The sequence below is a fragment of the Xiphophorus couchianus genome, chromosome 5 (assembly GCF_001444195.1).
Source record: "Xiphophorus couchianus chromosome 5, X_couchianus-1.0, whole genome shotgun sequence".
NCBI lineage: Eukaryota > Metazoa > Chordata > Actinopteri > Cyprinodontiformes > Poeciliidae > Xiphophorus > Xiphophorus couchianus.
Genome location: NC_040232.1, coordinates 20,084,746 through 20,096,247, shown reverse-complemented (window position 1 = coordinate 20,096,247; position 11,502 = coordinate 20,084,746).

The window sequence follows — 11,502 nt, the reverse complement described above, 5'->3', positions numbered from 1 at the left end:
AAAGTGTGCAAATCAAATATAGAAAAGTGCTGGAAAGTACAAAACATAACAATCAGACAAGCTTCCATAGTCAGATATTGACATCTGTGAGTCAGCGATGCAAAGAAAACTTGAAGTGAATAGTACTGCATATTTCTCCCATGTTTTTATTCATCTGTATTTAATCTTGACGCCTTTCATTAGACAAATTACACTGAGTCAGTGTGAAAATGTTTTTTTTTTTCCTTTGGCACTTCGGCTTGGTGTTTTTTTTTTTTAAGTGATCACTGTCATATTGCCAGTGACATGACACTGTTTCACTAGTTGACTTCATGTTTTAGAAAAGGAATTACTTAAATAGCAACAGTCTTTTAAAATGAAGTTTTAAAGAGAGAGAGAGACCCTGAATGCCTGGTAACTACTCTAAAATCTTGACTCAGTTTTTCTGATGATGATTATACTGCTGTGAGTTTGTTTTCCCATAGTGTATCCTTGAATATTGACAAAAAAACAGACATTACATTAGTCTAAACATGATGAAATTAGACTGTTTTCATGCAAAATCATGCAAATCATGTTATGTTTCTTAAGTGTGTGTGAATAGTGCATGTGCACTGGAATCAAGGCTGTGGAATTAAAGTGTTCATTTGCATCAGTGTGGAAATCCTTTACTTTTCTCTGGTGTCACCAGTGACATGCGGTGAGGTTCATAGCTGGTGGAATTGGTTATGGTAAGTTAAATGAAAAATAGGTACTTTATAGTACAGAACACAGGGTGAAAATAGCAATATAAATTATTTTATCATTATATATTATTTTTCCATAATGAAAATAAGGAGGCCTGACATGCGGTCAGGCCTCTCCTGACCGCATGCCCCCGGGTGTCTGCATTTCTTTTTTTTCATATGTAAAAATCAACTGATCATGGGAATGACATTTCATTGCTCTGGGAAGTCTTCATAGGTTTATACACATCTAACTACAACGCTTATCGGCGAGAAACCTGACTAAATCTTATTCTGTGTTCTGATTGGAGGATCTCATCTTAACTGCAAATTCTCTGAAATTTCAAAACACTTCAATTACTATTACAAAGACACAAAAAATAAATTTCCCTTCAAACATTTAGATTAGTTTGAAATAACATTTTTAACATACTGTATTTAACACTGAATCTTTCAAAGCAGACACAGTAATACTAGATTTTTAAAATTGAAAATAAAAGCTTACTCTAGTTTCAGGTTCAAATGTGCTTTTAACATCTGTAATTTAACATCTTTCTTTTATGATATACTTTTATGCTTAGATTTGTCATTTTCAATTTGTCTTTCTTTTGATGTCTTGTACAGCACTTTGGATTGCCTTGTATAAGAATGGTGCTACATAAATAAACAGACCTTGCCTTTAGAATATTAACTGTAGCCACTGTGAAGTTAAAAAATACCTTAGTGCTGAAAGTGAAGAATTACTTCTTAAATAAAATTAAATGCTCAACATGCACAGTTTGAGCTCTAAGTATTTCTTTTAAATAAAGTGCAGTTCTGGTCTCATGAACTGGCTTAATAAAGGATCAAACTAATAACACAGTGGTGTGATAACAACAGAGAGACATCAATTTAATGCTGTGCACTGCTCTGCGACTGAACAAAGCTCATAATCAGTTGGATGTGTAATTGAAAACCAGATTAGGGAAACAAATGAACTTTGGAGATACACAACATTGCACAATGTTAATGAATGGCATGCCTTTGCTGTATATATATTACCTCTAAAGAGGTGCAGGGAAGCCCACAGGACATGTTAATAAACTTGCATGATTAAATTTCAATAATAACTAATGTGTGTTTTGTGCGCCCTGGATAAATGAGACATTTCAATAGTTTTTTCTGGTGTTTCTCAAAGCAAAAAGAAAAAATGTATACAAATCAAAGTATTTCCTTTAACATCCATCATGTCCTCACACGCTGGGCAAAAAAAAGTTATGCATTATTTTGTTTTCAAAACTGTAAAATTGAAAATTACAATTCCAAAGCTAACCTGATTTGATAAGAAATACACTAAGGTTGCATCTTTCTACTGAAACAGAGTTTATATCGTAAAATCTAAGCATGCACTAAGCACAGCTGACAGGGCTTCACTGATATATTTTGTTATGGCTTGCCAATTATGTAGTATTCATGATCTAAGCAAACTGTCCTTGAAAAAGGCTCCATGGGTTCTACGAGCACATGTGGCTTCTAGAAGTTATGATCCCTTCTATTCTAATAAATTAATTTAGGCTGCTGGAGATATAACTCATAGCACCCGAAGGGATACTGCCAGCTCTACAGTAAAGGTGGAGGGTTACCAGAGCATGTTCTTTATCTCTGCCATTGAACTCATAGCAGATGTTCCAGCCCACTGAACCAAATTTCTTCCTGCCTTTTATACGCAAATACACAAATCAGAGCATAAAGAGACAACAAAGCAAATGCAGACCATGTTTTAGGGAGTGCGTTCGCCACAAACGATTGTACTCATCTTGGCTACGGTCGAGATTATATTCCTACTTTGTAGAGGAATAATCATTTAAAACAGGGATAGAGCATCCTTAGTGTTTCCATAGGCTTATACAGTTTCTACAAAAACAGAAAATGATGGCAATTAGCAGAAAAATTAAGACTGACACTCTTTCTACACTTAAAAGGTCTACAGGAATTAAATGTTAAAATAGTAAATTTTTGGGCTCTTTAAGCATCAATATGATACAATATATAATATGATAAAGATATTAAGTTTTTCTTAACTCATATAAAGAAGCAGGTGACCTTCAGTTTATTCAGACTTACTCAAGTAAGTCAGTTACACTTGCTTGATTTATTATAAAACTCAAAAGTAAAATGCAGAAGTACATGTTCTTAGTCATACAATTTCAGAGGGAAATGTAAGAAGGTACTACACAGGAATATCTAAGTGTCAGACTTGACTGAGTGTCTAAAATATATGTTAGTGATAGCCGCAGACTCCCTGAATCTCCTGATGAACACTTAGTGGCTGAAGTCCAAGAGGAAGCCAGATGGTATTTCTAGAGAAAGACAATGTCCCCATTTTTCATTGTTGCTTATATTGTTTTCTCTGCTACAGACTCCAGACTTGGCTCAGGAAAATTGAGTCAATCCAAATAAATTGAGAAAGAATGCATGTGTGAATGGACTTCTGCTTTTGTTACACTGTTTTTGATAAGCAGACTATTTTTATATCAAAAACAAAAATAGATGTTAATCATTAACATGATTTGCCACACGATTTAAAAAGTTCATTTTCACTATCAGCACACATGCCTAATCTCTACCAGAGACATGGAATTAAAAAGAAGTCAACACGAAGAAGGCTAAAGGAACTCAAAAGCAACAGATTGTGCTCTGATCTCAAGGAATTAAGCAACATATGAATTTCAAAATCAGTTTCACCTCTTGGTGCTTCCTCTTTCAGGTGCAAAATGCTTAAAGGTGTACCACAGCATACCATTTTATTTGCACTTTTTTTTTTAAAAGGAGTAATTTCATCAGACTAAATGGCTTTACAATAAAAACTACATGTGCCGAGGAGGATAACTGTTGGATAGTTTGGAAAATGTCCAATAAACTGGAAGGTTAATCACAGCTGCTGGGTTTGACTAACAAACAAGAAGAAAGAAAGTTGACCCTTTCGGCCATCTCCCCAGTGTCAAAGTTGCTCATATTTCTTCATCAGAGAGAAAAGCTCAGAATCGGAGAAAAGATAGAGTGAAAAGAACATGTATCAAATAAAACCACTAAAATATGAATATGTTTTCAATCTGAAATGTGTCTTTTTACAGACCACACAAAATAAATTATTTTCTTCAGTATTTATCTTAAATTCAAGTTTGATAGTATCATAGTAGAAGATTTTTTTGCGACCAAAATGTGAACACCGAGAACTTTAAAGGAAGTTTGAAATAAGGGTGGAGTACACAATACATAACTGAACTAAACTTTCAATAGTCAACAATAGTAAAGAGGAAAATAACATAACTTCATTTCTTAAAACAATTAAACAATAAGATGAAACCAGTAATAGCAACTCAAAAGGAGTTAGCCACAGTCTATTAAAAGACCATTTTGAAATATGGTAGTGATAATGCTTTAAAACATGTAGCCGAAATCAGAATAATTAATTACAAGAAAGAGCATCAGGAATGGATAAATTAGGGACATAAGTCTTAGATATGAGTTGGTAATAAATACTGTGCCAATCTCTGTCAGAATATTTATTTATACAAAATCCATAAGTGAGGCAAACTCTTGAAGCTATTTCAGATAGTCATCTCCAAATGTGTTGCTGCTTCAAATGTGATCTTTCTCTAACTGCAGCATACATCAAGCACACCCTAATAATTTGGTCAGTCTACTTAGCCTGCTGCGTTCTGCATTTCATGCACTGAGGGCTGCTACTGCTACTCAGTGTTTACTTGTTTTCCTTCAGTCCTAAAACCTCCCTAGAGCTCCAAGGTCACAGACTCTTTCTGCTCATCCTGAAATGAGGAGAAAATGTTGAGAGAGCAAAGATTGCGATCATCTCTTCGTAGCATGTTTAGGAGCATGTAGATGGAATGATGAGAATAGAGGCAGGAGGTAAAACTGTATTAGTTAATAAATGTATTTAAACATCTACCTGTGAATTCTCTGACTAGACATAGAAAATCATAGAAAACAAAAGTCAAGACCTAAAATCTGTGTTGGATGTGCATGACCTTTAAGCGATCAGGTAACACTGCATGAGAAACTGTCATGCCAATACAATCAATACTTTGGAAAATCATAATCAATCAAAGTAGTCTAATGCTGCATTGAGTAAGTGGTAATAGGTGAATCATTTTCATTCTATTTTCAGGTAAAATGGTGTAAAAATTTTGAAAGAGAAACAAAGGACCATAAAGGTTTGACGAAAATGAATTTAGGACTAGAAATACATTGGTTGACAGCTGTTGGTCTTTCACCTTCAAAATCTTCATTCCATCAGCTTTTGATGGAATGAAAAGTTGATGAAAATAACCAAAAAAGGTTATTTTTGTCAACATATTGACAAAAATAACCTTTGTCAATATGTTGTTAAAATTAACTACAAGATATTTGGCATGTCTGTTGAAAAATCAAGAATGTTCAGCAATTATTTCAGAAAGACAAAATTAGTTAATTAGTCCAGAAAGAAGGATGTAAGAAGAAGTGTCATCCAGTATAAACAACATGCCTGTAGGATACAACCAAACCTTAGCACCTTCTCCATTTCTGTCTAATCTAAAAAACTTATCAGTTAAAAGGAAAAACAAATAACAACTCTTATTATAAAACTATTTGCAGAACTTTAAAAACCATAGTTATGATAATGGGTTTTTTTTCCATTTAAAGTTCAAATCTGCTCAAGCTGCTTTCCTTTTCTGCACAGATATGCTGGATATTTTGCGTGTGTCAGGCAGTGAGGGTCAGTCTGTGATTTTGTCCCTGACTGCATGTGGCAGAAATTTCTATTTTGAGACATATTTTTTCAATTTATGATGCTGGTACAGCAGTCATGTAAACAATGATTTAAATCAAATGAAACTGACGTACAAAGACCATGAGCGTGGTGATGACATAATTTCTTAGGTTCTTTAAATTAGGTTGTATGCTTTTGTAAGAACACCAAAATTGGAACTATATCTGAAACTTTGGACAAACCAGAAGAAAAGGACATTTAAAGAGCATTTACAGTATCATCACTGTTACAACTTTTCAGTTGTGTGAAGAGGTGGTAGCTAATTATTGTTAGATTTATTTTCTATTTTCAGAAGTATTCACTCCCTCCAAGACTGTATTTAGCGAATGCAATAACAGAACTGGGTCTTACACTTCACAGAAAAACAAAACGACGTCTGCAGTAATAAGATTATAAGCAAATCTGAATATTATACTTGTAATAAACAGGAAAAACTCTTTTAGAACTGCTAAGGTTGAATGCTACACTATCTCTCAATATTCCATCTGACTGTAGAGGGAAGTGAAAGCTCTGTGGTACAACATGCTGACAGCTGGCAGGAAGACATTCCCCAGAACATTGATAATCTCTTGCTCAAACAAGGCTCCACCTTCCTCCCAGCATGCCTGCTTGTCACCTTGAGCAGATGTTAGCTTCCCTGTTCTCATTAATCCGTCCTGTGTTACAGTCATGGCTTTAACTTTGGAAAATTAAAGACAGGGGAAAGAAAAGTCAGGAGGAAAAAAGTCTCAGATATACTTTTTTTTTTTGCTTCCACATTAAATAATACTGGATAAATATGTAAATATAACACTTAAATTTCAGGTTAACACATAAACCAATGCAGTGTCTTTGTATGTCAAGGTAAAAACGTTTGCTAAATGTACACTACATGTTTCTGACCTATGCATGTTTTGACCAGCATTTGGCTCAGGATCTTTGAGAACGCTGAAGTAAAGACAAATAGCTCTGCAGCACACCCGGGTTGATCCACAGACCTTAAATGCTTTCTCTACCTTAGCAACAACACAAACACACTTTATAGTGTCACAGGTGCATTTCAGAAAATCAGAATACCATTGAACAGTTTATATACTCCAGTCACTAAATTCAAACTGTTAAATCTTAAAGATTACTTTAATCTTTAATCTTATAATACGATAATAATTTATCGTGATTGTTTTTGTGTGTTTAGTTTGATCAGTATTCCTTATAGCTAATAAAACAGGACATTTAATTTGACTTCATCCTTTGGTACACACCCTTCATAGAGAAATCTTTCAAACAGTGTTTGTGAATTCAATCTTAAATTGTTACTGATTTTATGCTCTAAAATTGCATAACCCACAGAAGAAGTCACAAAAGGTACATTTTAAACATGAAACTGCATATTTTTGTACTTAAGAATATATTACCAAATTCCAATCATTTTTAAGTTTCTACTTTGAATCTGAAACTTTCTAAAATTGATTAAATAGCAGTTTTTGAAAATATGTGGCTTAAATCTGGTTTTCGAAAAATTTTAATGAGATCCATGCAAAGCATTACAAATATAAAATCAGGATTGCTTAACTATTTTTACAGCTTTACAAGGACTTGTTAGTTGATGCTTTCCATGTGAGAGTCTGTCATTTTGCATGAGTAAACTCGTATCAGAAAGTAATAACTTTTCACTTGACTAGTCAAGGCTGCAAAAAAGGGAGGGATATTTTATGTCATCCTGTAAAAACAGCAACTCTGCTCTCCTAGAAAATACACTTATGATTAAGCAAAATCTTAAGACCACACTTCCACAGTTACATAAGACATAAGTGTCTGTTTTTCAAGAAATATTCTAAAATACTATCATAGCAAAATGTAGTATTTAGTAGGATTTTTTATGTAAAACTTAGCTTCTTTACATCATCTCCAAAAGGTCACATCATGCACACTCACTTTATGAATCTGGGAGAATTGTCAAGAAATACACTCTTAATTATCTGTTTTTATGCAGCTGATATTCTGGTTTATAAATGTACCTCACTAAATTCCAGATTCAAAATGTCCTATTGTTAGAATAGGAGGGAGGAAAGGGGGAAGATTGGACAGGATTGGATTTAGAACGACAATCCAGTAGATTATTGGATAATGAGAGGTGAGTGCAAAGTCATGAGGTTACAGAATAATCCGTCTCAGTGTTGACTGCAAAATAGGTCGGACACACAAAAAAACACAGAAATGGTGGAATTATAGACTAGTTTATACAAAATTAAAAACTAAAATTCAGGACAAATCGCCTTTATATGCCATGGTCTGGGTCTCTTAAGCCTTCACCTTGGTCAGTGCTTATTCCAAGTCTACTACTTTCTGATTAATCATAAACAAGATACTACGTGTTTGACAAATTTATTACCCATTTTCATAAGCATGAAAGTATAGTTTAAACTGTATGTGTGTAGTTTAAACTATATGTTCAGTTCAGTTCAGTTCCTGGCTCTGCCTATCATTATCCAAATCAGTGGCTGACTTTGAAATAGAAACAGGCTCCTGTGATAAGCCTGTAGACACAGGTGGCAGCACAATAGTTTAAATTTTGACCCTCATGCAGCACTGAAGCTAATGAGGAAACGTTTTCAGGTTGCTCTGCTCCTCTGGATATTAGCCAGGTTGCTGCCAATCTGCTCATTAATCAGTCAAAAGGTCCTTCAAAGTAAGGGTGAGCTAGAGGTTAACAGTTAAATGTGATAATAAACCTAAATTTACAAGAATAAAGGTGGGGGGGAAAAAATAACCAAAGAAAACTTTATGCCTCAGTTTCTAATCTCCACTATTTTTGTACCTGTTTTTATTTCCTGTTCCTTCACATTCCTTTCTACTGTTGGGGATTTTAACTGAAAAAGTGATTGAAAATTGTTTTTTATCTTAGACTTTTAATACAGAAATAGAATTATTCAATATCATTCATTCATTTTTCATATTATTATATACACGCCTCAGTTTGCAGCGTACCTAGCTATCATGACCAGAAAGCAGTTACAAAATATAAATTATTATTCAACTGTTTCATGAAGCTGTGTATCACAACCCTGGTCCTCAAGGCACACTGCCCTGCAGGTTTTAAGTATTTCCTTGCTTCAGTCCAGCTGATTTCAATTGATGATTGATTAACAGGCATTTGTTGAACTGCAATCAGTTGAATCAGGCACATTAAAGCAGGGAAACCTCTAAAACATGTAAGACAGTGTGCCTTGAGGACCAGGGTTGGGAAACGCTGAACTAAAGAATGAAGTACTCATGAAAAATATGAAAAAAATGAATAACACTTGTTGTTTAAAATTGATTAAAAAAAAAGATACAATTGAGAATTTCTTCACTGTGTTAGCAAACCTTGAACAGCTACAGGTGCAAGCTTCAACAGCAGGTCAAGAGTGTACTACATGCTGTAAATGTTTCCACTGTGCATTTCTGCGAACTGATATCTATTTCTGTTGATAGTCAGGTAGAGCCAAGAAAGAAGTTGTAAAGCTTATTTCGAGTATTTTCATGCAATAATCATGCCTGCTGGGTAAACCAAAGGAATGTAGAAACAGATAAGAAAAAAGGAATGAAGAAAATGTGAGGCAGAAAGCACAGACAGAGCATATAAATGTTAGTAATTTGCCTTGAACAGATAAATTATGGCTGCATGTCATGCTGTGGTGGAACAAAGACTTAAACCGTGTATCTGTTGGTGTCCTTGACGAAGCCAGTGTTAGTTTGTACCGTTGAGGAAAGAGCGGTGAAGGCTATATTCTTTTATATGTGAAGCAGCCGTACTCCCTCTACCAAATGGATTCCTACATACGGAGTCACAAGTGATAGCTTTTGGGAAAAAGAGAAGAAATTTCAACAGACGTGTCTTCTGAGATAATCAGAATGTGTAAATCAGCAGTTATGTGTCTGCAGTAATTATCTCTAGCTCTGGCACAAAAGTGTGAACGTGGTTTGTGTGCATGATATAGCAGTCCAAACCAAATGTATGTTAGAGCTGGAAAACCACAAAATCTTCAAAATCAGAATCCATTGTTTATCTAATTGTAAAATCTACCTTTCTCAAACAAAAATAAACTTCTAATCCACCAAAACCAGATGTGCATCCCCATTTCTAGATTATACTTTTTTTTAAATCACATAATTTAAAGGTTTTCTCTGTAAAAATGACATCTCTCATAGAGGTATATTCAATCAAATATATAGATGATCAAAACCACAGAAAAAAGGCAATAGTGAGTCCTTTTTCTGTAAATATTATCTATGCAGGATATATTGCGAGTTCTGTGAAAGTACACACGTGAAAACGACAAAAACAATCTGAAACTGGTTTTATGGGATGGATCAACCCAAACAAAAGAGAAAGAGATCAAATGCACTTCAGCCCACAGGCAAGGTAATTTCCCTGCTGGGATGAATAAAGTACTTCTATTCTATTCTATTCTATTCTAAGAAAGGTAGTTGAAACGGGGAGTAAACAGCCAGACCAATGAGGCAACTGTGGGTGTCTGATAAATGAGATAAAGTTTGACTGCATTTACTGTCTGAATATTCTAACTTCCTTCCTGTCCACACAGAAACAGCTTAAGATGACTTTTCAAGACCAAATAACATGTTGTAAGGAAACTCACTACATACCTAATTGTGGAGTTTGAGTAGCAACTTTACTATGCATAAAACTTGCAAAATCAAGTTGAGCCAGAGGATATTTTTCCAATTTATATGTAGTTTAAGGACTTGAAAATGGTTACACCTATTGGTGGAATAAAAAAATGCCTAGAGCAAATTAAATCAGTTTAGGATCAAAGAAATAATATTTAATGCTCACAAAGGAGGAGAAGAATAAAACAAAGTTATCACAGTTCCCAAGGGAACAACACAGCACAGAACAAGTCCGGCAGAGGCAGGGAGAGAAAGATTTCAAAGACCCTGGAAAGAAATGCTGTGAGAGATGTCTATGTGGACCCCACAACAACTAATGAATAACTTAGCCAAGTAAAAAATCATGACACCTCTTCACAGGTGCAGAGGGAAAGTTTGCAGACCAAGAAAAATCAACTTCTGCAGAACAGACATCTTCAAATCCGACTGAAATATGCTAAGAGATATCCTGGAGTTAGATCTAACTCACCGAAAGCATTTTCCATAGTTAGATGAGCTGCGTTCACACTGCAGCCTGAACTGATCCAATTCCGATTTTTTGACGTATCCGATCTTTTCATGACAGTCTGAACAGCACGGATCGGATTCTTTTCGAATGCGACCCATATCCGATACGTATCCGATTCAAATGAGACCCAACGTCCAGGTCGCATTCATCCGAACTGAACGTCTCTGATACTCAACAAATGTCACTATTCTGCGTCCTGATACGGGCAAGCGGGGGAAAAACAACAACCCTGACAGATTATAATGAGGATTAAAGTTGTTAATATGCTACTCCGGCCGGACAACAACTTCAAATGTGTAAACTATGCTCCACCGTTAGCATCCATGTTTACTTCCGCAAACACTGGGTACTTCTTCTTTTTATGGCAGTTGGGAAGAACACTGGGAACGCTGACGCTATGGCGCCCTCTACTGCGCATGAGGGACACTTTCAGGTCGTTTGCCCGTTCACACTGCAGAACACATACAGGTTGCATTTATTTGGCAGGATGAATGGCCACGGCAAAAAATAATCCGATTTGACAAAAAAATCGGAAGTGGGTCACTTCAAGCTGCAGTGTGGACGCAGCCAAAACCAGGGCTCTTTGACCAACAAGACAGTTCTTATGTTTAAAGATTGAAAGCCCTGGCCTGAAAATCAGAACTAAGAATCTGGTCAAGGTGGAAAGAATCATTAAGAAAGAAGGACATTTGAAGATTTTTAAAGAAAATCTAAAGCAAAACTGGGACTTAATCATTGCTTTTGTCTTTCAACATGTCAATGGCCCCAAAACACAGATGATCTTCAGAAGAGCAACTTTAGGGATCATTAAAAACTGACCACCACAAAGT